The 25340-nt window shown below is 46.3% G+C and overlaps 1 long non-coding RNA gene across 1 annotated transcript; it reads left to right on the plus strand.

Moving 5' to 3' along the window:
- Positions 1–17304: 17304 nt before the first annotated feature.
- On the plus strand, positions 17305–24277 carry LOC144335890 (uncharacterized). Its single transcript, XR_013407094.1, has 2 exons — positions 17305–17407; positions 22379–24277. It is a non-coding gene; the product is annotated as an uncharacterized LOC144335890 (long non-coding RNA).
- Positions 24278–25340: the final 1063 nt, after the last annotated feature.

Below are 25340 nucleotides of genomic sequence, written 5' to 3' on the forward strand. Positions count from 1 at the left end.
TTGTTGGGGGCGGTGGAGGCTGGAACCCAGACGCTCAAGTGTGGGGCGCGTCCTCGTGGCGTCCCTGGCGAAAACCCGAATGCCAGGAGGGGCAGTGAGGTCGGAAAGGCACCGCGGGGCCTGCATTAAGGCTGTGCTAGCTCTGTGGCATCGGGTGAGACGTTCAGTCTCTCTGGGCCTCGCCATTCTCTTTTTCTTTTTCTTTTCTTTTTTGTTTTGTTTTGTTTTTGAGACGGAGGCTCTCTCTGTTGCCCAGGCTGGAGTGCAGTCGTGCGATCTCAGCTCACTGCAACCTTTGCCTCCTGGGTTCAAGCGATTCTCCTGCCTCAGCCTCTCCAGTAGGTGGGACTAGAGGTGCCCACTATCACCTCCGGCTAATTTTTGTATTTTTAGTAGAGATGGGGTTTCACCATGTTGGCCAGGCTGGTCTCGAACTCCTGACCTCAGGTGATCCGCCGGCCTTGCCCTCCCAAAGTGCTGGGATTACAGGCGTGGGCCACCGCGCCCAGCCTAGGGCCTCGCCATTGTCATCTGTAAGATGAGAGGACCCCCTTCCATCTTGGGAATGTGGGAGCTCAAAGCACGTGGTCCCAGGACACTCCCCTATACAGCCCCTGATGCATCCCAGCGCCCATCAGGCCTTAGGACACGGCGGATTGCCAGACTTGGTAATGCCACTGAGTGATCCCAGTTACAAATCGCCACCTCACCAGCGTCCCCTCTCCCTTTGAAGTTGGCCTTTAAACAGGCCTCTACTCCCACACCCACCTTCCTATCCGACTCAGTTCCTTCTTTACCAGTTTATGCCATGATCCGTTGGTCCTAGCAGCTTCCTAAAAGCAGCCCTGGGGAAGCCCAATTCCATTACAAACCTGTTTCCCCAAACCTCCCACTGGTTCACTTCCAAGACCTCACCTTAAGGGACACCCAGCTTCCTTCCCTGGACACTTACTTCCCTCCCACACTTCCCTCAAAAATACTAAGCCCTTGTTTTTATTTTCCAGCTGTTGTCCTATCGCTACAAAAGTAACCTCTTATTTATTTAGAGACGCAGTTTCACTCTTGTTGCCCATGCTGGAGTGCAATGGCCCGATCGCAATCTCGGCTGGCCGCAACCTCTGCCCCCTGGGTTTAAGCGATTCTCCTGCCTCAGCCTCCCTAGTAGCAGGGACTACAGGCGCCCACTACCACGCCTGGCTAATTTTTTGTATTTTTAGTAGAGACGGGGTTCCACCATGTTAGCCAGGATGGTCTCGATCTCCTGACCTCGTGATCCACCTGCCTCGGCCTCCCAAAGTGTTGGGATTACAGGCGTGAGCCACCGTGCCCAGCCTTTTTTTTTTTTTTTTTTTTTTTTTTTAAATAAAGACAGGTTTTCACCCTGTTGCCCAGGCTGATCTGGGACTCCTGAGCTCAGGTGATACACCTGCCTCGGTCTCCCACAGTGCTGGAATTGCAGGTGGGAGCCACCACGCCCGGTCTCAGTTCTTTTCAAGTCAAGCCATTTTACCATCTTCTGGATTTTCCTCATCCTCATTCTCCTTCCCAGTCTCCGGGAAAGACAAGCACATTTTCTTGATGACTTCAGCACTTCTAACCCCTTGTTGGCTCTCCTTACAGGACATTAACTCTGTGTGTTTGAACCTTTCAACTTCGAGGATTTCCTCAGCCCTTCCTTATTTGTTCACCCTTCTGGATCATGAAATCTCCAAATTTGTCTTTTGAACCCAGTGCCCATATCCACCCTCACCTGAACCCATTCTTTAATAAAATGGATTCGCACCATGACTGTTCTCAAAGTTTGAAACCGAGAATACTGATGCGCCACTCCTGCTTCAATGCTTGAGAAGTCGTGGGCTTTCTTCCAAGTGCCTTTTGACTGGGCGCCTATCTCCCGACAGCCTGAGGTGGTGTAGTGCTTGAATCCTAAAACCCTCACTTACTAGCGTGGGACCTGTGCCAGTTACTTGACCTCTTTTTCATCTCTTCACTAGTTTGTAAAACGGAGACAATTATAGCACATCTTTTTTCATTATTATTATTATTGACACGAAGTCTCGCTCTGTCACCCACGCTAGAGTGCAGTGGTGAGATCTTGGCTCACTACAACCTCTGCCTCCTGGGTTCAAGCGATTCTCGTGCCTCAGTCTTCCGAGTAGCTGGGATTACAGGCACGCACCACCACGCCCGGCTAATTTTTGTATTTTTAGTGGAGATGGGGTTTCACCATGCTGGCCAGCCTGGTCTTGAACTCCTGACCTCAGGTGATCCACCTACCTTGGCCTCCCAAAGTGCAGGGGTTACAGGTGTGAGCCATCGTGCCCCACCTACAGCACATCTTAGCAGAATTTTAGGGATAAAATGAGTCCCTTTGGATATTGTGCCTGTTTTTGACTGAACGGCTGGCTGTCTTCTGACATCCTGAGTGGCTTCTTTAGCTTAGTTGTCACCTCTTCTATAGCCTCATCCCGCCTCATGACAAGACTTCTCGTCTGCCTGTTCATTGCCTTGTGTGTACATAATAATACTGCAGTCGTCCTTGTCACAGTGATTGTAACCTATTTCTTACATGTCACCCTTACTCAACTGCGAGATGCTGGAGGGTAAAGACTCTCATACGAGGTGTCTGAAGCATAAAAGGGATTCACTAGATTTTCATTCAGTGTTTTTTTTTTAGATGGAGTCTCACTCTGTCACCCAGGCTGGAGAGCAGTGGCGTATCTCAGCTCACTGCAAGCTCCGCCTCCTGGGTTCATGCCATTTTGCTGCCTCAGCCTCCCGAGTATCTGGGACTACAGGCATCCGCCACAACGCCTGGCTAATTTTTTGTGTGTGTTTTTTTTGTTTGTTTTTTTGTTTTTTTTTTGAGACGGAGTCTCGCTCTGTCGCCCAGGCTGGAGTGCAGTGGCCGGATCTCAGCTCACTGCAAGCTCCGCCTCCCGGGTTCACGCCATTCTCCTGCCTCAGCCTCCCGAGTAGCTGGGACTACAGGCGCCCGCCACCTCGCCCGACTAGTGTGTGTTTTTAGTAGAGGCGGGGTTTCACCATGTTAGCCAGGATGATCTCGATCTCCTGACAGTTTTTTGGTATTCATTAAAAAGAACTTCATTTTGCATTTAAACTGTTTAAATTTCTGAATCATGAACTTTGTACTTGCTCAAAAATTTTAGGATAGCATATTTCTGCATAGTCTAATATTTATTTTTTTAAAAAAACTGAGCAGGCATAGTGGCTCATGCCTATGATCCCAGCACTTTGGGAGGCTAAGACAGGAGGATCACTTGAGCCTAGGAGTTCCAGACCAGCCTGGTCAACATAGGGAGACCCCATCTCTAAAAAAAAAAAACCCCAAAAAAACCTGGTGTAGTGACACATGCCTGTAGCCTCAGCTACTTGGGAGGCTGAGGTGAGAGGATGGATTGAGCCTGGGAGGTCAAGGCTGCAGTGAGCCGTGATTCACAGCACTTCAGCCTGGGCAACAGAGTGAGACCCTGTTCAAAAAAGTAAACAAATAAACACCTTAGTGCTTGGGGGAGTTAGGTTTTGTTGTGTATTTTTTCATTAGAAGAAAAAGACACTCTCCCTTACTAAGATATTTTTGCCTGTTAACTAATATGCAGTTGCAGAATGCACCATAGACTGCCTACATTTCAAAGAGCACTACAAGTTCTGATATTTAGAAATGAGCGAATATGCCAGTGGTCCAAAGTTGGAAAAGAAAGTTGGTAACAACATTAGAAGGTGGCAGAAAGCAGGAAAGAAATGTAACATATATGGCAGATGAAGGGTTTTAAAATAACTTTTATGTATCAACACGGAAAAGATAAACACCATGACATAAAAATGAGCAAAATATATGAACCATATAATCCGAATAGTCCATTAACATTCATGTGTTCAATAAAGTTGAATGAACTCAAATGAAAACCACTCTAATAATTTTATCTTACCTGCTAATTTGGCCAAACTGTTTATTTTGAAATAATTTCAAGCTAACAGAAAAGTGGCAAAAATAGTATAAAGAATCCCTACCTTCAGGGCCGGGCGCGGTGGCTCACGCCTATAATCCCAGCACTATGGGAGGCCGAGGCGGGCGGATCCTGAGGTCAGGAGATCCAGACCATCTTCGCTAACACAGCGAAACCCCATCTCTACTAAAAATATAAAAAATTAGCCGGGCGAGGTGGCGGGCGCCTGTAGTCCCAGCTACTCGGGAGGCTGAGGCAGGAGAATGGCGGGAACCCGGGAGGCGGAGCTTGCAGTGAGCCGAGATCTCGCCACCACCTGGGCGACAGAGTGAGACTCCATCTCAAAAAAAAAAAAAAAAAAAAAAAGAATCCCTATCTTCTTTTCACTCAGATTCCGCAGTACTTAACATTTTACCTCATTTCTTTATCATTCTCATTCTTTCTGTGTCTTTATCTCTGTCTCTCTCTATATGCAAATGTACATTGTTTCCCTGAACTATTTGACAGTAAATTGCAGGCCAGGCCCGGTGGCTCACGCCTGTAATCCCAGCACTCTGGGAGGCCGTGGTGGGTTGATCACTTGAAGTCAGGAGTTCGAGACCAGCCTGGTCAACATGCTGAAACCTGTCTCTACTAAAATTTAGTGGGATGTGGCGTTGCATGCCTGTAATCCCAGCTACTTGGGAGGCTGAGGCAGGAGAATCGCTTGAACCCAGGAGGTGGAGATTGCAGTGAGCTGAGATCATGTCACTGCACTCCAGCCTGGGCAGCAGAGCAAGACTGTGTCTCCAAAAAAAAGTAAATTACAGACATGATGCCCTGCACTCCTAAATACCTCAGAGTATATTCCCAAAAATCAAGCACATTTTCTTAAGTAGTCACAGTACAATTAAACATGAGTCCATACTGACATTTCCAATTCCAGTCCAGCCTGACTCCACAGAGTTCATTCATTCTAGCCTTCCATTTTTCCATATGTATGATGTCCTTCATCAGTAGAGAGAAACCTGGCTCCTGTTATTCACAATTTATTTATTTATTTGCTCTGTACTAGAATATGTACTAAAAATAATTTCAGAATTCCTAATCCATAGCACTGCAGGAAAACAATTTTACCAATTAGTATGTGTTTAAAGTTCTTTACAGCCAGAGGATATATATTAAAATACTGTGTTCAAGTTACCTACATGAGTTACTTCTTCCCCCTCCCAATTCTGCCCTTCAGTGTAGTATTGTTATTAACATGAAATATAGTTCGGTTCATTTATTTTTGTTTGCATTCCATTTTACAAATTTGCCCCCAACTTTGATCTTTTTTTGATTGTGTGATACATTAACACGGTTACTAAAAAGTTGTATTTGATGATAATGTTCAATGATGGTAGACTGTCCTTGTGGAACTGTGTATAAGCAGGTCGAATCTTTCTGGTGAACAACCTGACATGGAATATTAATAGCTTTTAAAATGTTCATACCTATTGACCCAATAAGAGATCTCACAGACTTAAGGTTAAGGACAGTCACCAAAATATTATTTATAATTATAAAAATTAGAAACAATCAAAATATCCAGCTATTGGAGACTGGAAAATCACAAATTATTAATCAAAGACCATAAATTACATGTACATTCATATGTTATAATACTAAGCATCTATTTAAAATCATTTCTCAGCTGGGCACAGTGGCTCATGCTTGTAATCCCAGCACTTTGGGAGGCTGAGGCAGGCTGATCACCTGAGGTCAGGAGTTTGAGACCAGCCTGGCCAACATGGCGAAACCCAGTCTCTACTAAAAATACAACAATTAGCCAGGCATGGTGGCGCATGCTTGTAGTTCCAGCTACTCAGGAGGCTGAGGCAGGAGAATCACTTAAACCCAGAAGACGGAGGTTGCAGTGAGCCGTGGTCACACCACTGTACTCCAGCCTGGGTGACAGAGCGAGACTGTCTCAAAAAAAAAAAAAAAAAAAAAAAAATCGTTTCTCAAAGACGATAGTGACCTAGAGAAATGCTAAGGGAAAATAAAGTGTGACACAGAAATGTTTACACGTTGTAATTTTTTTTTTGGAGACAGGACCTCACTCTGTCACTCAGGCTGGAGTACAGTAGTGTGATTACGGCTCACTGCAGCCTGGACCTCTCAGGATCAGGTAATTCTCCCACCTCAGCCTCCCAAGTAGCTGGGATTACAGGTATGCACCATCACACCTGGCTAATGTTTTATATTTTTTGTAGAGAGGGATTTCACCATGTTGCCCAGGCTTGTTTTGGTGTTGAACTTCTGGGCTCAAGCCATCTGCATGCCTCCATCTTCCAAAGTGCTGGAATTACAGGCATGAGCCACTTTGCCTGGCCTATACATTGTAAACCTTATTTTTGTTTTAAAAAGATGTGCTTGGCCGGGCGTGGTGGTTCATGACTATAACCCCAGAACTTTGGGAAGCTGAGGCGGGCAGATCATCTGAGGTCAGGGGTTCGAGACCTGCCTGGCCAACAAGGCAAAACCCCATCTCTACTGAAAAATACAAAAATTAGCTGGACATGGTAGCACATGCCTGTAATCCTAGCTACTCAGGAGGCTGAGGCATGAGAATCACTTGAACCTGGGAGGCGGAGGTTGCAGTGAGCCAAGATTGCGCCACTGCACTCACTTTGTGTCCAAAAAAAAAAAAAAAAAAAAAAAGTGCTGATAAGTAATAATCTGTGAATAATGAGATATTTGGTGGTTTTGATTTCTCTTTCTCTCTCCCACTTTACTTATTAATTTGCCTTTTCCAAACTTTCTATAATAAGTATTATTAATTTTAGTCAGAAAACAATTTAACAAGTTAGTAGTGTATTAATATTTAGGCATTCCTAAATATACAAATGACCCTTGGGCGTAACAGCTTCTACATGCTTTCTAGGTGGTTCCCTGCCTCTGTCTTTCTGCCTAGGCTTTCAACTGCTCCTCAATCTATTTTTTCCGTGGTCTCTGAATTTTACTTACACCAACACACCACTAACTAGAGATTCATTTAGATTAACAACCAAGCCATCCTTTGTCTTCCTAATTTGTTGACTTTATTTTAAAATTACTATATGGACCGGGTGCAGTGGCTCATGCCTATAATCTCAGCACTTTGGGAAGCCAAGGCAGGCGTTCGAGATCACTTACGTCAGGAGTTTGAGACCAGCCTGGCATATGTGGCGAACCCCCGTCTCTGCTAAAAAAACAAAATGAAACAAACAAAAAAACAGAAAATTAGCCAAGTGTGCCAAGTGTGGTGGCACACACCTGTAGTCCCACACTTGGGAGGCTGAGGCAGGAGAATCACTCGAACCTGGGAGGCAGAGGTTGCAGTGACCCAAGATCACACCACTGCACTTTCATGAAGCCTGGATTATAGAGCAACACTCAGTCTCAAAAAATAAACAAATAATAAAATTACTATATGTATGAAAATATTCCAAGTACACATTTTTAAAAGCTAAGAAGTGCTAAAAGCATTGTAATGAAAAGTAATAGTCCCCGCCCCATAGGCCAACTTCCTAGAGGCTACTGTTCTCAACTCCTTGGCTGTTTTTTCTGGTATTTATCTCAGTGTTTCTCAACAATGTGTTTATAGTGAGATTTCTTGATCTTTTAATTTTAGGTAGCATCTGTTAATTTATTGCCATGAGAGATGAGGACTTAACTTTCATACATCATACTTTCCACCTCTCATTCCTCTTGTGATTATATCACACATTTTGGTTGAATCTGGTGGTCAGTGTGTACATTATGATGATTATGCAAACATTGTGCACTCCAGAGCCAAGTAGTGTACTATGACCATGCTTTCTTTCTTGTAGAACCTCTTTATTTTTGCCTGGAGTTAATCATCACTTGATTTCTATTATTTATTTTCTTTAAAAAAACTATATAATATGCATGTGCCTCATTTTTTATGTTCTCTGATTCTTTGTTTTTTAATGCTTCTCTACATGGCCCATGCACACTGGTTACATTTTTTTTCTGGGTACTTTCACCTCCCCATTCCTATCTGTACTGGTCGTCCATGGGCCTACTGCATAGTTGTTCCTAGGGCTGCAACTACACTTTGCTCTGTTGGATCCCCTGTTTCTTAAATTATTAAATTCTGTGTCTTCCTCTTTCCTGGCTTATTTCTTTGGTTTCAGTAGCACATCCCCAGAACCTTCTGGAATAAAAGTACATAAATACTTTGAGATCTTTGACATCTGAAAATGTTTTTATTCTGCCCTCATACTTGACTGAGAATTTATTGAGTTGGTGTGGAATTCTAGACTGCAAATCATTTCCCCTCAGAATTACAAATAGTTTGCTCCAGTTTCTTCTGACTTCCAGTGTTGCTACTGAGATGTTCAATGCCATTTTAATTCCTAGTCCTTTGTATGTTATCTGTTATTTTTAGGAAGATTTTAGGATCTCTTTTTTATCCTTAGAGTTCTGAAGGGTTATAAAGATGTGCCTTAGCCTGAGCCTTTTTTCCCATTCATTTTGTGGCTCACTTAGCAGGCCCTTCGATACTGAGACTCTTATGCTTTCATTCTGAGAAATTTCCTGGTATTTTTAAAATAATTTCCTACCCTCCATTCTTGCTGGATGTTGGACTTTCAGAATAGATCCTCAAATGTTCTTATCTCTCACATTTTTCCATCTTTTTGTACTATGTTCTGAAGTTATTATCAAGTATTTTCTTTTTCTTTTTCTTTCTTTCTTTTTTTATTTTTTTGAGACAGAGTTTTGCTCTGTCGCCCAGACTGGAGTGCAGTGATGTGATATCAGCTCACTGCAACCTCCACCTCCTGGGTTCAACCAATTCTCTGCCTCAGCCTCCCTAGTCGCTGGGATTACAGACCCCCACCACCACGCCTGGCTAATTTTTTTTTTTTTTTTTTTTGTATTTTTAGTAGAGACGGGGTTTCACCATCTTGGCCAGGCTGATCTTGAACTCCTGACCTCGTGATCCACCCGTCTTGGCCTCCCAAAGTGCTGGGATTACAGGTGTGAGCCATGGCACCCAGACTTTATCAATTATTTTCTATCTTTTCTTTTGAATACTTACTTTAAACTATTCTGCTTTTTCATAGCCAAAATCCCTTTCTTATTATGATTATTTTATTTTGCACCCTGCTATGGTTTGAATGTCTGTGTCTCCCCAAAATTTATATATTGAGACCTAACCCCCAAAGTGATAGTATTTGTAGATGGGAACCTTTGGGAGGTGATCAGGTCATGAGAATGGAACCCTTATGCATAGTACTAGTGCCTTTATAAAAAAGACACGGGCCGGGCGCAGTGGCTCAAGCCTGTAATCCTAGCACTTTGGGAGGCCGAGACGGGCGGATCACGAGGTCAGGAGATCGAGATCATCCTGGCTAACACGGTGAAACCCTGTCTCTACTAAAAAATACAAAAAACTAGCCGGGCGAGGTGGCAGGTGCCTGTAGTCCCAGCTACTCGGGAGGCTGAGGCAGGAGAATGGCATGAACCCGGGAGGCAGAGCTTGCAGTGAGCCGAGATCGCACCACTGCACTCCAGCCTGGGCGACAGAGCGAGACTCTGTCTGGAAAAAAAAAAAAAAAGAGAGAGAGAGAGACCCTAGGGAGAGACCCTAGGGAGCCAGTTCACCCCTTCTGCCACGTGAAGCCCCTGCAAGAAGACACTATCTCTGAACCAGAAAGCAGGCCCTCTCCAGACACCAAATCAGTGCCTTGATCTTTGATTCCAGTCCCTAGAACCATGAGAAATAAATTTCTGTTGTTTATAAACCACCCAGTGTATCGTATTTTGTTATAGCATCCCAAACAGTCTAAAATACATCCTCTCATGGATAAAATGTCTCATGGATAAAATGTCTTTTCTTATTTCTCTATAGATAGTAACTATGCCACTTTTAAAGATTTGTTCTGTTGTTTCCTCTCTTTTGGTCTCTTTGTTTCATGTTAGGACTTTCCATAAACATCTGGTAATCTTTGGCTATCTGTTAAGATTTCATTATGAGGTACAGAGAACTGGTAGAGGGTTCTGTGTGCATGAAGGTGGCTTATTCTCAGAGGCGATCTGGCACAGAACCAGCTTATTCACTGAGGGGAGTCTCCCCAGTGTCTGAATCTGAAAGTTTCTTCTCTGTGACCATCCCGGTTTTTTCCAGAGTAGGATCGTTTCCTGACTGACTGCCAGTGTTCTGGAAGCAGGTGCAGTAAAGAGCCTGAGAGTCCCACTAATGTGTGCGTGAAAATGAATCCTTAGTCACCTTGTTCATCCCTGACCCATACTGCCCGACAAGGACTCTCAGGTCCCACAACTAATTCTTTTTAACACGAGAAGGTATTAAGAGGGTTAAGAGGTTCTCCATGATTCACCTACTAGTGTGAATTCATATCTGTTCCTTTTGCTTTCCCCCCTGGCCCTTAGCTGATATCAACTTCCCTGAGGAAATGGAAGTCTGATTGGTCAGGAAGCAGGAATAAATGGGTAATGTGGGGTCCCAGACCCCCCTCAGCAGGCAAGCAGCCCAGAGGTGGGTAAAGTACATTAGGAGAGGGTGCTGCAATCCCGGGACTAGGGCGCTGGACCTGGACACCAAAAGGGAGTTGAGAACGTAGAAAAGAAAACTTATGCTCAAATTGTGCTCAGAGCCAGGGCCGTATGCAAAGCAGCAGCAGGTGACCTGATTTCTCCCTCCTGCACTGCAGAGAACCTGCCCTCAAAGACCCAGAGCTCAGCTTCAGTAGAAGTTGAACAGCACTGTGCAAGCGACCCTGAGAACCCAGTCACCCTGAGAAAAATGGTTTCTAGGGGAAAACACATTCTTTGGTCCACACAACCAACTTACAAATGATCTTTTGGACCACGTCCTGCCTGCAAACTGAGGCTCGATTCACCTTTAATGGGCCAGCTCTGGCGGTGCCAAGGGAGAGAGGCCATTAGCAGAAATGAAAAAAGCAAGAAATCTTTTAGTCCATTAGACTAAAAGAAGATTTTTCATGCTTTATTATTTATGATTTGCGACTTCAGTTACTGTTTCCTGGAACAAATGTTATGATTCAGCTTCTATTTACTGAAGCAAATAGATGCTTATCAGTTGTCATGCTACAAATCACAAAGCAGTCAGTAAGGCCTTTGGGGCTGTGGCCTCTTTTGCAATTCTTTGATGTCTTGTTAGGCAACTTATTTTCTGTGCCTCAGAGTTTCCAAAAGCTACCACAATCTGATGTGTGTGTGTGTGTGTGTACATATGTGCATGTATATCTATATGTACTTTTTTTCTCTCTCTCTCTCTATATATATGGCATATAAATACAGTAAATTCAAAGAATCGAGCAAAAGCAGATTTTGGTTTTTACTTTAAGAATATCATTTCACTTCCTGAAAAATTAGGAATTAGGAGTTTCAAGGATACCATGTAGCATTTAGACTTGAGTGGGAGCTAAGAAAGTTCAAATGAGGGGAGGAAGAAAGTTCCTGGTCAGGCCCGGTATAGTGACTCAAGCCTGTAATCCCCGCACTTTAGGAGGCTGAGGTGGGAGGATTGTTTGAGCTCAGGAGTTTGAGATCAGCCTGGGCAACCTAGCAAGATTCTGATCTCTATTTAAAAAAAAATAAAATAAAGAAAAGAAAACCTGGGTCAGTGGCATCAGTGAACCCTGGAGGATGCTGTGATCCTCTTGGTGGTGTCCCCAGCCTCTGCTTCAGGATGACAGCATGGTCTCCTGCGCTGTAGCTCGGTCTGAAATTTTCAGTTTTTCTTTCGAGTTCCCCTTTTTCAGTCTTCAAGGGGGATGGAGGAGGTGGCCTGAATAAGATGTAAATGAAAGAGGAAGTGTCTCAGCACCAACCAAACATAAAACAGCGACCCGCTTCACTTGTGACCTCTACGGAAATACTGAAGACGTCCTCTGTGTCCTTTTAGACTTTCTGGGGGAGGGGATAGCTGCTGCCCAGAAGCAAGCAGCTTCCTTTTGGCCAGGTCAGTGCAAGGAACCAACAAAGACAGGGACCTGTGGCCAGAAGAAGCACAGCCACAGCGGGTATCTGATTGGACTGAGCTGGGAAAGGCCTTCTTGCCCTTAAGGACCCCTCAAGGCTTCTTTCCCACAAGCTGGAAACAGCTTGGCTCACTGCTGCGCTAAATGCAGGTGCCAGCCGAGGGGGTTACCCTAGGACCATGAGCCATTAACAGATTGTCTCCAATTCACTTCTCCAAGGCAGTCAGCAGCTCCCCACTGAACACCTGTGGGTTCCTGCTGGTGCTAACTTAGGCACAGGGCTAGCAGGTCCCTCCCCTGTAGCAGATGATGAGAGCAAGTGTGGTGCAGGAGGAACTGGAAAGAGAGTGTCGTCAGAGGTGACACTTGCGTGGATTACAACCATATATTCTTGTGCAATGTAAAAATGCCAATTTGCATCAGCATAACGAAGGACACACTTAGAATAGAAAAGCTGAGGAGGACAGAGGAATAGGAAGAAAAACAAAATCATGTCTGGTCCTTTTGCCCAGAAATGACCCAAATGAAACTTGGCTGAACTTTTAGACTTTTTCGTGGTGCACATTTTTCAACGTAATTTGACAATGTGGGACCTCTGGAATTGTACATTCTAATTTTTCAGTCCATTTATTTCTTATTCCAGAAAGATTCCATATATAAAGATGGCTCATCACAGTGTTGTTTTTAATTCTGAAAAGCTGAAAAATGGATTCTCGCCACTAGTGTTTATAAATAAATTCAATAAATTTATGCTCTCACAATAAAATATTATGTGGTCATTAAAAAGAACAATCTCATGCTATGCGTATTATCATGGGAGGATGTCCACAAGATCTTGCTGAAATTTTTTTAAAAGTCCCAAAACTGTGTATATGTAATTTGAGACTATTGATGTAAAAATATGGGTGTGTATGTGTGTAAAAAAAGATGTTTGGGCCAGGCACGGTGGCTCACGCCTGTAATCCCAGCACTTTGGGGGAGCGAGGTGGGGAGATCACTTGAGGTCAGGAGTTCAAGACTAGCCTGGCCAAGATGGTGAAACCCCGTCTCTACTAAAATATATATATATATATATTAAAAAATAGCTGGATGTGCTCGTGTGTGCCTGTAATCCCAGCTATTCCAGAGGCTGAGGCAGGAGAATTGTTTGAGCCAGGGAGGCGGAGGTTGCAGTGGGTGACAGAGCGAGTCTCCATCTCAAAAAAAAAGGATGTTTGCCAAAATGTTAATAATGGTTGTCTTCAGAAGGAGGGATTTTTGTGCTGTTTACTTTCTTCTTGATATTTTTTTTTTTTTTTTTTTGAGACGGAGTCTCGCTCTGTCGCCCAGGCTGGAGTGCAGTGGCCGGATCTCAGCTCACTGCAAGCTCCGCCTCCCGGGTTCACGCCATTCTCCTGCCTCAGCCTCCCGAGTAGCTGGGACTACAGGCGCCCGCCACCTCGCCTGGCTAGTTTTTTGTATTTTTTAGTAGAGATGGGGTTTCACCGTGTTAGCCAGGATGGTCTCGATCTCCTGACCTCGTGATCCACCCGTCTCGGCCTCCCAAAGTGCTGGGATTACAGGCTTGAGCCACCGTGCCCGGCCTCTTCTTGATATTTTTTAACAATTTTTTTTTTTTTTGCAATGAGCATTTACTAGTTTTATATTTTTTAAACTATTTACCTGGAAAAAATTATGCAAAGCTAACTTACCATATAAAATACATTTATTTTGTAGTGAGTGAAAATAAGGGTTACAAAATATGTACATAGTATAATATGTTCATATTTTATAGTTTTATATATAAATTTACATATTTTAGTTTAAGTGTATACAAATACAAAAATACATTCGCACATTTGAACATATATAATATGCATATAAATTTTACGTGTATATATAAAAAGTTTTAAAATTTATATATTTTTATTTTTTAAGATTACTCTTTTTTTCTTTTCTTTTCTTTTCTCTTTTTTTTTTTTTGAGACAATCTCACACTATTGCCAGGCTGGAGTGCAGTGGCACGATCTCAGCTCACTGAAACCTCCGCCTCCCAGCTTCAAGCGATTCTCCTGCCTCAGCCTCCCAAGTAGCTGGGATTACAGGTGCCCGCCACCGTGCCCAGCTAATTTTTTGTATATTTAGTAGAGACGGGGTTTCACTATGTTGGCCAACCTGGTCTCAAACTCCTGACCTCGTGATCTGCCCACCTCGACCTCCCAAAGTGTTGGGATTACAGGTGTGAGCCACTGCGCCCGGCCAAGATTATTCTTATATTTTGAATAATAATTGTATTTCCATTCTGGGGAAAAGAGTGATATTTTGGAAACCAGGTGCAGTGGCTCATGCCTATAATCCCAGCACTTTAGGAGGCCGAGGCAGATGGATCACCTAATGTCAGGAGTTCAAGACCACCCTGGCCAACATAGCAAAACCCTGTCTCTACTAAAAATATAAAATTCAGCCGGGCATGGTGGCGGGCGCACCTAGAATCCCAGCTACTCGGGAGCCTGAGGTAGGAGAATCGCTTGAGCCTGGGAGGTGGAGGTTGCAGTGAGCCAAGATTGTGCCACTACACTCCAGCCCGGTGGACCGAGAGAGACCCTATCTCCAAAAAAATAAAAAATAAAAAAAGTAAGATTTTGGGCTAAGTCTTGGAGGGGTAGGGACGGCCAGTCCAGGGCAGCCCAGGCTGAGGGCATAGCACATATCAAAGACACAAAGCCACAGCAGAGGAGGGCCGCGTGTGGCACACACTGCTCCTGGCACCTGATAGCACCAGTGTTCTGTCCTCCTGGAAACTCTCCTCTTGCTTTCCTGGGTCACTGTTCTCTCCGGGCTGCCCAGTCAGCCAAGCAGGCACCTAGAGGGGCCCTGAGGGATTGCGGCTGTCCCGGGTAGGGGCTCTGTGAGGGGGAAGCCGACCTACTTTCCAGTGTTCCTGAGGCTCAGGCCCATGTGCCACAGTGAGAGTGTGTGAACTCCACGGTCCGTGGCCTTGGGTTCAACTGAGGCACCACCAGCTCCTGGGTGGCCCCGGCCAAGGCACTTTACCTCCCTGGGACTCAGTGTGTTTATCCAGGGGTATGGACAGTAAGAACCTCTGGCCCCCAGGGTTAATGAGAGAATTAAAGCAGACATGGGAACAGCTCCTTTCAACTAACTGGTTATGACCAGAAGGTGCCCAATAACCAGGCATGGCAAAAGCCCAAAGGCAAAAACACAAAGCCCTGACATTTAACAGGTTCTTTTTGTGCTAAGAAACTAGCGCTGGAGACAAGTACTTGTGATATATCCTCGTGGTTGGACATGTTGGTCACAAGTTCTAATTATGGAAATGCCCGCTGACAAAAGGGCCTGTTGATGTGAGTCACTATGGGTGGTTTAACTCTCTAGGCCTGGGCTGCTCCTAGGAATGATTTGCAGATACCTCTATCTATCTACCTAGCTATCTTTTTTTCTTTTTTTCTTTTTTTAAGATTGGAGTTTTGCTCTGTTGCCCAGGCTGGAGTGCAATGGCACAATCTCGGCTCACCGCAACCTCCTTCTCCCGGGTCCAAGTGATTCTCCTGCCTCAGCCTCTGGAGTAGCTGGGATTACAGGCACCCGCCACCACGCCCGGCTAATTTTTGTATTTTTCTAGAGACAGGGTTTCACCATGTTGTTGGCCAGGCTGCTCTGCTAGCTATCTTTTTTTTTTTTTTTTTTTTTTTTTAGACCGGGTCTCACTCTGTCACCCAGGGTGAAGTACAGTGGCACAATCAGGGCTCACTTTAGCCTTGACCTCCTGGGCTCAAGCAATCCTTCTGCCTCAGCCCTCCGAGTAGCTAAGACTATAGGTGTGTGCCACCATGCCCAGCTCATTTTTTTATTGTTGTTTTGAATTGTAATATCGATGTCTCACTGTATTACCCAGGCTGGTCTTGAGTTCCTGAGCTCAAGCCAATCCTCCCACTTCGGCCTCCCAAAGTGCTGGGATTAAAGGCATGAGCCACTGCACCCGGCCCATAAGATACATATGTTTTTATTAAAATAATGCAGTGATTTGTTTCATTTTGGTTTTGGTTTTTTTTTTTTTTTTTTTAGAGACAAGGTCACGTTCTGTTGCCCAGGTTGTGCACTCACAGCTCACTGCAGCCTTGACCTCCCGGGCTCAGGCAATCCTTTCACCCCAGCCTCCCACGTAGCTGAGACTACAGGCATGTGCCACCACACCTGTTTAATCTTAACTTTTTTAGAGTTGGAGTCTTGCTATGTTGCCCAGGCTGGTTGCGAGCTCCTGGACTCCAGTGATCCACCCGTCTTAGCCTCCCAAAGTGCGTCACCACACCCAGCTAATTTTGTAGAGATGGGGTTTCTCCATGTTGGTCAGGCTGGTCTCGAACTCCTGACCTCAGGTGATGTGCTGCCTCGGCCTCCCAAAGTGCTGGGATTACAGGTGTGAGCCACTGAGCCTGGTTGCTACCTGTTCTTATTGTGAATTTATACCCTGAAGAAATGGAATCTGCCATTTGCTGTAGTAGCAATCCAGAAAAACAAAGCGTGCTTGTTGGTATAAAACACGACTAACTGATATTGAGTGTCAACTGGGGGTGACTCATCACAGCAAGAATTGATCAGCTTAACCAGGTGTGGTGGCGTGCAGCTGTGGTCCCAGCTACTCAGGAGGCTGAGGTGGGAGGATCGCCTGGGCCCAGGAGATTGAGGCTGCCATAAGCCAAGATCATGCCACTGCACTCCAGCCTGGGCAACTGCACTCCAACCTGGGCAACAGAGCAAGACCCTGTCTCAAAAAAAAAAGAATCAAAGAGTGGATCAGTCTCATATCGTCCAAGCTCACGGAGAGAATGTTGTAGAAAAATCCCAGTGACTTTGAATTGAATCGTCACCCTTAGTGGGTTGGGGACATAGGTTCATAGATCAGCACCTTCACTCCCGGAAGGCACAGGAAGACAATTTCTTTTCTTTTTTTTTTTTTTTTTGAGACAGACTTTCACTTTTGTCACCCAGGCTGGAGTGCAGTGGTGCGGTCTCGGCTGACCGCAACCTCCCCCTCCCGGGTTCCAGTGCTTCCCAAACAGCTAGGACTACAAGTGCCCACCACCATGCCCAGTTAATTTTTGTATTTTTAGTAGAGACGGGGTTTCTCCATGTTGGCCAAGCTGGTTTCCAAATCCTGACCTCAGATGATCCAACCGCCTTAGCCTCCCAAAGTGCTGGGATTACAGGCGTGAGCCACCACGCCCGGCTGGGAAGCCAATTTATAACAAGTTTTCTTGGTAAGCATGGGTAATTAGTTGATGACCCTAATGGCTCCTACCCCTCTAAGTTTGGTGCATCCTCTTTCTCTCTCACAGTCATGTGAGGATACAACACGAAATTGGCCATCTAAGGACCAGGAAGAGAGCTCTCCCCAGAACCCAACCATGCTCGCGCTTGACTTTGGACTTCCTAGCCTCTGCTGTGAGTGATAAATGCTTGTTGTATAATCTGCGCAGCCTCTGGTACTCTGTGACAGCAGCCCAAGCTGACTAAGACACTTGGCAAGTGCATCTCCACAGTAAGATCTGAGCCGTCTCAGCCTGGAAGTTGGTGCTTCCAGATGGCGTTGAGGAAAATGACCAAAGTTTGCCTCTCTCTTTTTTTTTTTTTTTTGAGACAGAGTCTTGCTGTGGCTGGAGTGCAGTGGTGCGATCTCAGCTCTCTGCAACATCTGCCCCCTGGGTTCAAGCAATTTCTCGTGCCTCAGCCTCCCGAGTAGCTGGGATTACAGGCATGCACCACCACACCCAGCTAATTTTTGTGTTTTTGGTAGTGATGGGGTTTCGCCATGTTGGCCAGGCTGGTTTCAAACTCCTGACTTCAAGCGATCCACCCATGGGGCCTCCCAAAGTGCTGGGATTATAGGCATGAACCACCATACCTGGCCCAAAGTTTTTCTCTTTGACCTTTCATTTTCTATTACTGATCGATCTCCTCACACTTTTTTTTTTTTTTTTTCAGATAGGGTCTTGTTCTGTCACTCAGGCTCAAGTGCAGCGGCATGATCATAGCTTATTGTAGCCTCAAACTCCCAGACTCAAGCAATCCTCCTCCTTTAGCCTCCTGAGTAGCTGGGACTACAGACGCAGCCCACCACACCCAGATAGTTTTTATTTTTTTGTAGAGATGGGGTCTCATTATGTTGCCCAGGCTGCTCTCATACTCCCGGGCTCAAGTGATCCTCCAACCTTGGCCTTTCAAAGCACTGGGATTATAGGCGTGAGACATCACACCCGGCCCTAACCCCCTTTCTGATTGGCGTGTTCTTGACGTAACTTACAAGAGGTTAGAAGTGTTTTTGTAAATATACCTTTTTTTTTACAAACTTCAGTTGTAACCAACTATTGCTAAAGAACCCATTCTGATCTCTTAAGGTAACTTTACATTTCTTTACATTAGAAGTTTATATTTGTTCTAATCCATATGCATTGGTTTTGCAGTTTTACAGTTTTCTAATTGCCAAAACAATGCAGGATTCTTAGTCACATCGGAATTTCAGGTGAACAATGAGTAATTTTTTAGTATAAGCATGTCCCATAAATTTCATGGGATATACTTAACATTAAAAGTTATTTGTTGTTCATTTGAAATTCTAGTTAACTAAGCACCCTGTATTTTCATTTGTAAAACCTGGCCACCCTCTCTCCAAGGGAAATCCTAGTTCCCTATTTCCAAATTGGTGGAGGTGGTGGTGACCTCATGATAACTCATATAACCTATCCACAGTTTCAAGAAGGAAAGAAATGTAATTCTGTATGCTAAAAAGACACATACCACACAAATAACAAATCTGTCCCCATGCAAGGCACAGTGGTGGATGACTCACGGAGAGTGATATCTGGTCAAACACAAGCCCTCGGGTGTGGCGGCTCAGGCTTGTTAACCCAGCACTTTGGGAGGCTGGGGAGGTGGATCACATGATCAACCTGGACAACATTGGAGAAACCCCTCTCTACTAAAAAAATAGAAGAAAATTAGCTGGGCGTGGTGGCACATTCCTCAGGGCGGGAGGCTGAGGTGGGAGGATCACTTGAGCCCAGGAGCCAGGAGGTCCAGGCTGCAGTGAGTCATGGTCACGCCACTGCACTTCAGACCGGACAACAAAGTGAGACTCAGTCTCAAAAAAAAAAAAATTAATTAATTAAAATTAAAATTAAAATAATAAATAATAAAAATGTAAAAAAATACATATATGTCTTGCTAATACAGATGCATTCAGATAAATTTACCTGAAAATCAATTTCTGAAAAGTAAATTTATTTCCCTAGTTTTCAACCAAAATGAGCACACTAGGCTTTCAGCCCCAATCTGCCAATTTATCATTTGGTCCTTAGCAAGTGTATAAACTAAAAACTTCACTGAGACTCAGCTTTCTCCTCGATCAAATGTAGCCCAAATGGCTACCTTTCCTTCCAGCCAACGCCAGGGGAAGTGCTTGGTGAGGAAGGGGTAAGCAGCATGACAGGCCCTCCAAGATGGCCCCCTGGCATCTGTGATCTCCCTGTTTCCTTCTCAATAAAATGAATGCAGATCAAGCAACTCCTAGGAGTGAGCATTCTGAAAGGGGCTGTGGGATAGAACACATCCCTGCATCCCCTGAAGAGTTAGACTCCAGCTGGAAAGACAGGACATATGTAGTCATCGGTTACAGTGGTAGCCCCCAGTGAAATGCACCTCCTGGTATTCATGCCCTCTATCTATTACTTCACTGGATCTGGGCTGCCTGAAACAACAAAATGTGACAGAGGTGACACTGTGCCAGCTGTGCCAAGGGGCACACGTGGAGGGGCTCACTTCAGGGTGCTGGATGAAGAACAGGGCAGGAGGCTGGGCGTGGTGGCTCATGCCTATAATCCCAGCACTTTGAGAGGCTGAGGCGGGTGGATCACCTGGGATCAGGAGTTGGAGATCAGCCTGGCCAACATGGTGAAACCCCCATCTCTACTAAAAATACAAAAATTAGCCAGGCATGATGGTGGGCGCCTGTAATCCCAGCTACTTGGGAGGCTGAGGCAGGAGAACCGCTTGAACCCAGGAGGTGGAGGTTGCAGTGAGCTGAGATCGCACCACTGCACTCCAGCCTGGACGACAAGATTGAGACTCCATCCCAAAAAACAAAACAAAACAAAATAATAAGACAGGGACAGATGCTGGGCTTTGAAGACTGTGCAAGCTCTAGGGCTATGCCTTAGGAAACCTTAGTGGATTCCACATTTGTAGTCCTGGGAACCCTGAGCCACCATGCAACCAGCTTACTTTCCTGTTGGAAAGGCCACGTGGAGAGTGAGAGGCCCCTGAGACTGTATGGAGGAGAACGAGGAGCTCAGCCAGACATGTGCCCATGTTCAAGCTGACCCAGCCACCCTCCGGACTCTAGAGCTACACCGGCCGGGACCCCTTTACATGGGATTGGTGAAGCCACATCTTCAACTTATTCTTGGGTGTGCAAGATGCGAGTTAACATGGATCATTCTTGGGTATGCAAAAGATCAGGAATGTTTAAGCAAAGCAACCCATGTCTAGGTGAAGGCGATGTTTCCCCTAGACAGGGAATAGCACCCAGTATGCCCTGTTTAAATTCCAGACCCACAGATTTGTGGGCAAGTAGCATTTTGGTTGTTTTTAGTCTGTTACGTAGCAATAGGTAGTAAAATCTCAAATTGTCAGGAAAAGGCAAATGTCCCTCAAAATGTTAGGAATCTGTGCCTTCCAACTAGCCAGGTTTCTCCAGGTCGAAAGCAAGGACATGTCCAGTTCTAACACAGGCAGGAACACTTCCTGTTGGGGAGTGAGCCGGAATTTCCTGGGAGGACCCCAGGTTTCTGGATCCTGGGTGGGTATGGGGACAGGCACCCAGGCTGAAGGGCTCGCCTGTGTCTGTTCAGCCACGGCTGTGCTTCCCCAGAGAGGAAACATCATGGGAAGCTGCGTTTGAGGTGGGGGTGTCAGTGCCATGGAATCAGGGCTACCTCTACTGCACAGAGCACCGTGATGTCCCCTACCTTCCAGGCAATAGCAAAAACCAGAAGAGTCAGGCGGTAGCGAAAAGGGAGAGTGGAGCGGAGGGAGAGAGGGATAGAGGCCAAAAAACACCCCATGAGGCAGCAAGGGCAGCTGCCAAGGCTTCAGTTAACCCGAGACAGAAGCAGGACTCGCCACCTGGCCACAGAGGCTGGAGGGCTGCAGAAGGGCGCACATGCAGAGGGGCTGACTTCAGGGCGTTGGATGGAGTACAGGGCAGGGACAGATGCTGGGCACTGAAGACAGCACAAGCTCTGATGGGGCCGAGAGGGGCCAGGATACTACACACACAGGGCCAGCAGGCCAGCACACGCGGAAGCAGCAGTGCAGGCGGCCCGCTGCGGATGTAGGCTGCTTGGGGCAGTGGTAGGTCAGTGTAGCGGGCAAGAAGAGCAGGTGGAAATGTGAATGCCAGGCCAAGGCAGCATATGGGCCAGGCTGATTGAAGGCTGGGCCTATGCCTGGTTCATCTTGGGCTCTCCGGCCCCTAGCACATAATAATAGGTGCTCAATAAATGCTTGCAAACAGATGGACTTTGCCTCTAGGTCACTGGGAAACACTGACGCTACCTCCACAGGGGTGACCCAAATGAAAGCAGTGAAAGGAATGCTGGAGTGGCCAGAGAGGCTGGCTGGAGAAGGCCCATGAGGCTTCCGCAGCCTCCCGAGGAGGGGAGGCGAGGGCAGAGCTGAGGAAGGGACAGAAGGATGCGGAGAGCCTCGTCCCCAGGAAGCATTTTGCCAATGGGCAGTCAGGGTAGGAGTGGATCCCAGGGGCCTGGGCTGTGGTCCAGCCTCGCCATGAAATCACCATGTGACCCCAGCAAGTCACCCCCATTCTCTAGGGCTCAGCTCCATCTCTGTGCGTCTGAGAAGTCAGATGAGAAGTTTCCCTTTCAGTCAGACTGTGATGCTGAGATTTGGTGACTGATGTAAAGTGTGGGTGGGGTGGCGTCAGGAAAGGGAAGGAGCATTAAGGGTCAAAGATAGTTCTGGGGAAGATGGTAGAGAAAATGATGTGGCTGTGGGCAGAAATAGGAAGTCTCAGGATAGGGAGCTGAGCTTGGGCAGGAAAGATGACGCGTGGGTGCCTAGGGGAGGCTGGGGAGCTTGGAGGAGACGAGGGCCCAACTCCACAGCAAACGGACAGTGGAGGCAAAAAGGACAGCCAACTGGAACATGCCCCCCGCAGCTGGGTGTGATAGGCTGAAATGTCTCCCTCCCCAAAATATATCCACACCCTGATCCCCAGAACCTGTGAATACAAGGGTCTTTGCAGATGTGATTAAGTGAGGGTCTTGACATGGAAGGAGATTATCCTGGACTACATGGGTGGACCCTAAATACAGTTCTTTTATTTTCATTTTGTAGAGACGGGGTCTTACCATGTTGCCCAGCATGATCTTGAATTCCTGGCCCCAAGTGATCCTCCCGCCTCAGCCTCCCAAGGCACTGGGATTACAGGTGTGAGCCACTGCATCTGGCCAATGCAGGTGTCTCTGTAAGAGGGAGACAGAGGGACATTAGACACACCGAGGAGAAGGCCGTGTGAAGATGGAGCAGAGAGAGATTTGAACATGCTGGCCTTGAAGACTGGAGTGATGCAGCCACGAGCCAAGGAATGCTGCTGGCCACCAGAAGCTGGAAGAGACCAGAAACGGATTCTCCCCTGAAGCCCGCAGCCAGTGCACAGCTGAACAGTATGGAGTTTAGACTTCTGGCCTCCAGAACTGTGAGAGAGTAATTTCTGTTGTGTAAGCTACCGAGGGTTTGTGGTAATGCCAGCAGTCATTGGAAGTGCATACACTGGCCATCCCACAAATCCCGGGCTCTGAACTCACAGCCAGGTCCCTACCTGGGCTCCAGGTTAAGTGCTTTGCATGTGTTGCCTCTTACTCCTCCAATGAGCCAGAGGGGAGGACCCATTAGTATCCCCACTTCCCAGAGGAGGAAAACGAGGTGTCGAGAAGTCAGATCATCTTCCCAAGGTAATGGAGCGGGTCTGTGACAGAGGCTGATTCTCACTGAGACGGGTGTGACGCCAGGGGGAACACTTCACCATTCTGCCACTCTGTCCCCCAGCTATGAACATAGATTCCTAAAAACGTTATGTACACAAGGATTCGAGTTCTGGTAAAGGAATTAGGGCCTCCCTCTCTCGGTACCCGAAGTCATAAAAGTTATTACGTATAACAACAGCATTTCAAAATCCCAACTCAGCCACGCGGTGATGGCAGGTTAGTTTGCGCTCCTCCCTCCTAACCCTGCTGTGCCACAGGACAGCACACTGGGACCCTAAGAAGTGGCGGCTTGCTCCAAGTCTTAAGGCTGGTCCCCTGATGTTAGAGCCAGAATCAGTAGCCAGTTCAGAATCTCCCCAACCAGCACACAGAGTACATTTTCGGAGTAAATCAGGCAGCTGAAATGTGGAAAGAAATGGGGGCTTGGTCACATGATCCTTGCTATTGAAGACAGTCCCAAGACCACAGTTCAGAATTCAACTATAAAATCAAATGTACTTTCCAAACACATGCATGATGCCTGCCCCCTACCAGAGGTGGAAGGTGGTCAGGCAAGCCAGACTGGGTGCCACCTAGGTCGCTGGAGATCAGGGGAGGACACTTGACCAGAACAGGTCCATTGCCTGACGGGTGGCCCATGAGGACTCCCTCCAATGGGGCAAAGTATTGAATCCACCAGACTGGCTCCCTGCAGTGGGCTGGACAATTTGTAGAGGACCGGACAGCAGAGAGAGAGACACAGGGGTGAAGGGGCAGGAGAAAACACCCTGTCGCCAGAGCAGCCTCGCATCCTGGCAGCTTTCCCTCCTCACTCTTCATCCTGAAGGAAGCCTCCCTGGGTTCTCCATTCTAACCACGGAAGAGTCGGCCTCTCACGTAGCTCTTAAGGCACAAAACAGAGTCAAATGTACACAGTAGGCATGTTTTCTCCCAGTCCTTTTGCTTGGCATCTTTGCAATCAGATTCCTGCATTTTTGATTCCTTTGTGAAGTGATACACTTACGAATGTCTTACTGGATTAATTTTGCTGCCTGTCACTCTAGCAAATCCACTTCGGGCCAGTTGGATTTGCCAGGGTTTGTTCTCCTTACGGGTCCAGGAGGGCTCCCGGGCGAGCCAGCTTCAGGCGGAGACCACAGCACGTCCCCTTTTTCATACTCCAAAAGCCAAAAGAAGATGGGGTTGGGGCAAGGCAATCTGGGACCGCATTTTCTTTCTATTAATCTTGCCTGAATTACGTGTTGAAAAATTAATGTTAAGGCCGGGCGCAGTGGCTCATGCTGTAATCCCAGCACTTTGGGAGGCCAAGGTGGGCAGACCACTTGAGGCCAGGAGTTCGACCAGCCTGGCCAACATGGCGAACTTTCATCTCTACTAAAAAAATACAAAAATGAGCTGGGCATGGTGGCGGGCACCTGTAATCCCAGCTAGTTGGAGGCTGCGGCTAGGACCCGGGAGGCGGAGATTGCAGTGAGCCGAGGTCACACCAGTGCATTCCAGCGTGGGCAACAGAATGAGACTCTGTCTCAAAAAAAAAAAAAAAAAAAAAAAAAAAGAGACAAAAGTAAAGAATGTTAAAACCCTTGCCCATTGAGGAATGTTTAATATCTGCCTGAACACAATGCTAACTTTAAAAAATAGCTATTGCTCTTTGGCTTGAGTCACAGAGGGAAAAAGAAAAAAATTTAAAATTAAACAGCTATTGTGTGTTTTCCTGTAGTAAAAATAGAGGAGAGCTGAATTCTGTTGGGCATGGAGTTAATAATAATTTACACCTGTGGTGCTCAGCCAACCACACGGTTGGGGTGCTGGCGAATTTTACCTACAGATCCTATTAATATAAGGTGAACTTCTCCATTTCCACCCTCCCACTTCAACCACCATCAACTCGACTCCTCTCTCAGGGGACTTTTAGCTCCACTATCACCGCAGGGTGGCAAAGGTGATGCCACAGCCCGAGAATTTCACACACTGGTTTCCAGATTTTTGGGTTTGTGTGTGTGTGTGTGTGTGTGTGTGTGTGTGTGTGTGTTTTGTTTGTTTGACCGAGACAGAGTGTCACCCTTCACCCAGGTTGGAGTGCACTGGCTCCATCCTGGCTCACTGCAACCTCTGCCTCCCGAGTTCAAGTGATTTTCCTGCCTTAGCCTCCTGAGGAGCCAGGATTACAGGTGCACGCCACCATGCCCAGCTAATTTTTCTATTTTTGTTTGTTTGTTTTCGTTTTGTTTTGTTTTGTTTTCAGTAGAAACGGGGTTTCACCATATTAGCCAGGCTGGTCTTGAACTCCCGACATCAGGTGATCCATCCAC

This window comes from Macaca mulatta, chromosome 16 (assembly GCF_049350105.2).
Source record: "Macaca mulatta isolate MMU2019108-1 chromosome 16, T2T-MMU8v2.0, whole genome shotgun sequence".
Lineage (NCBI taxonomy): Eukaryota > Metazoa > Chordata > Mammalia > Primates > Cercopithecidae > Macaca > Macaca mulatta.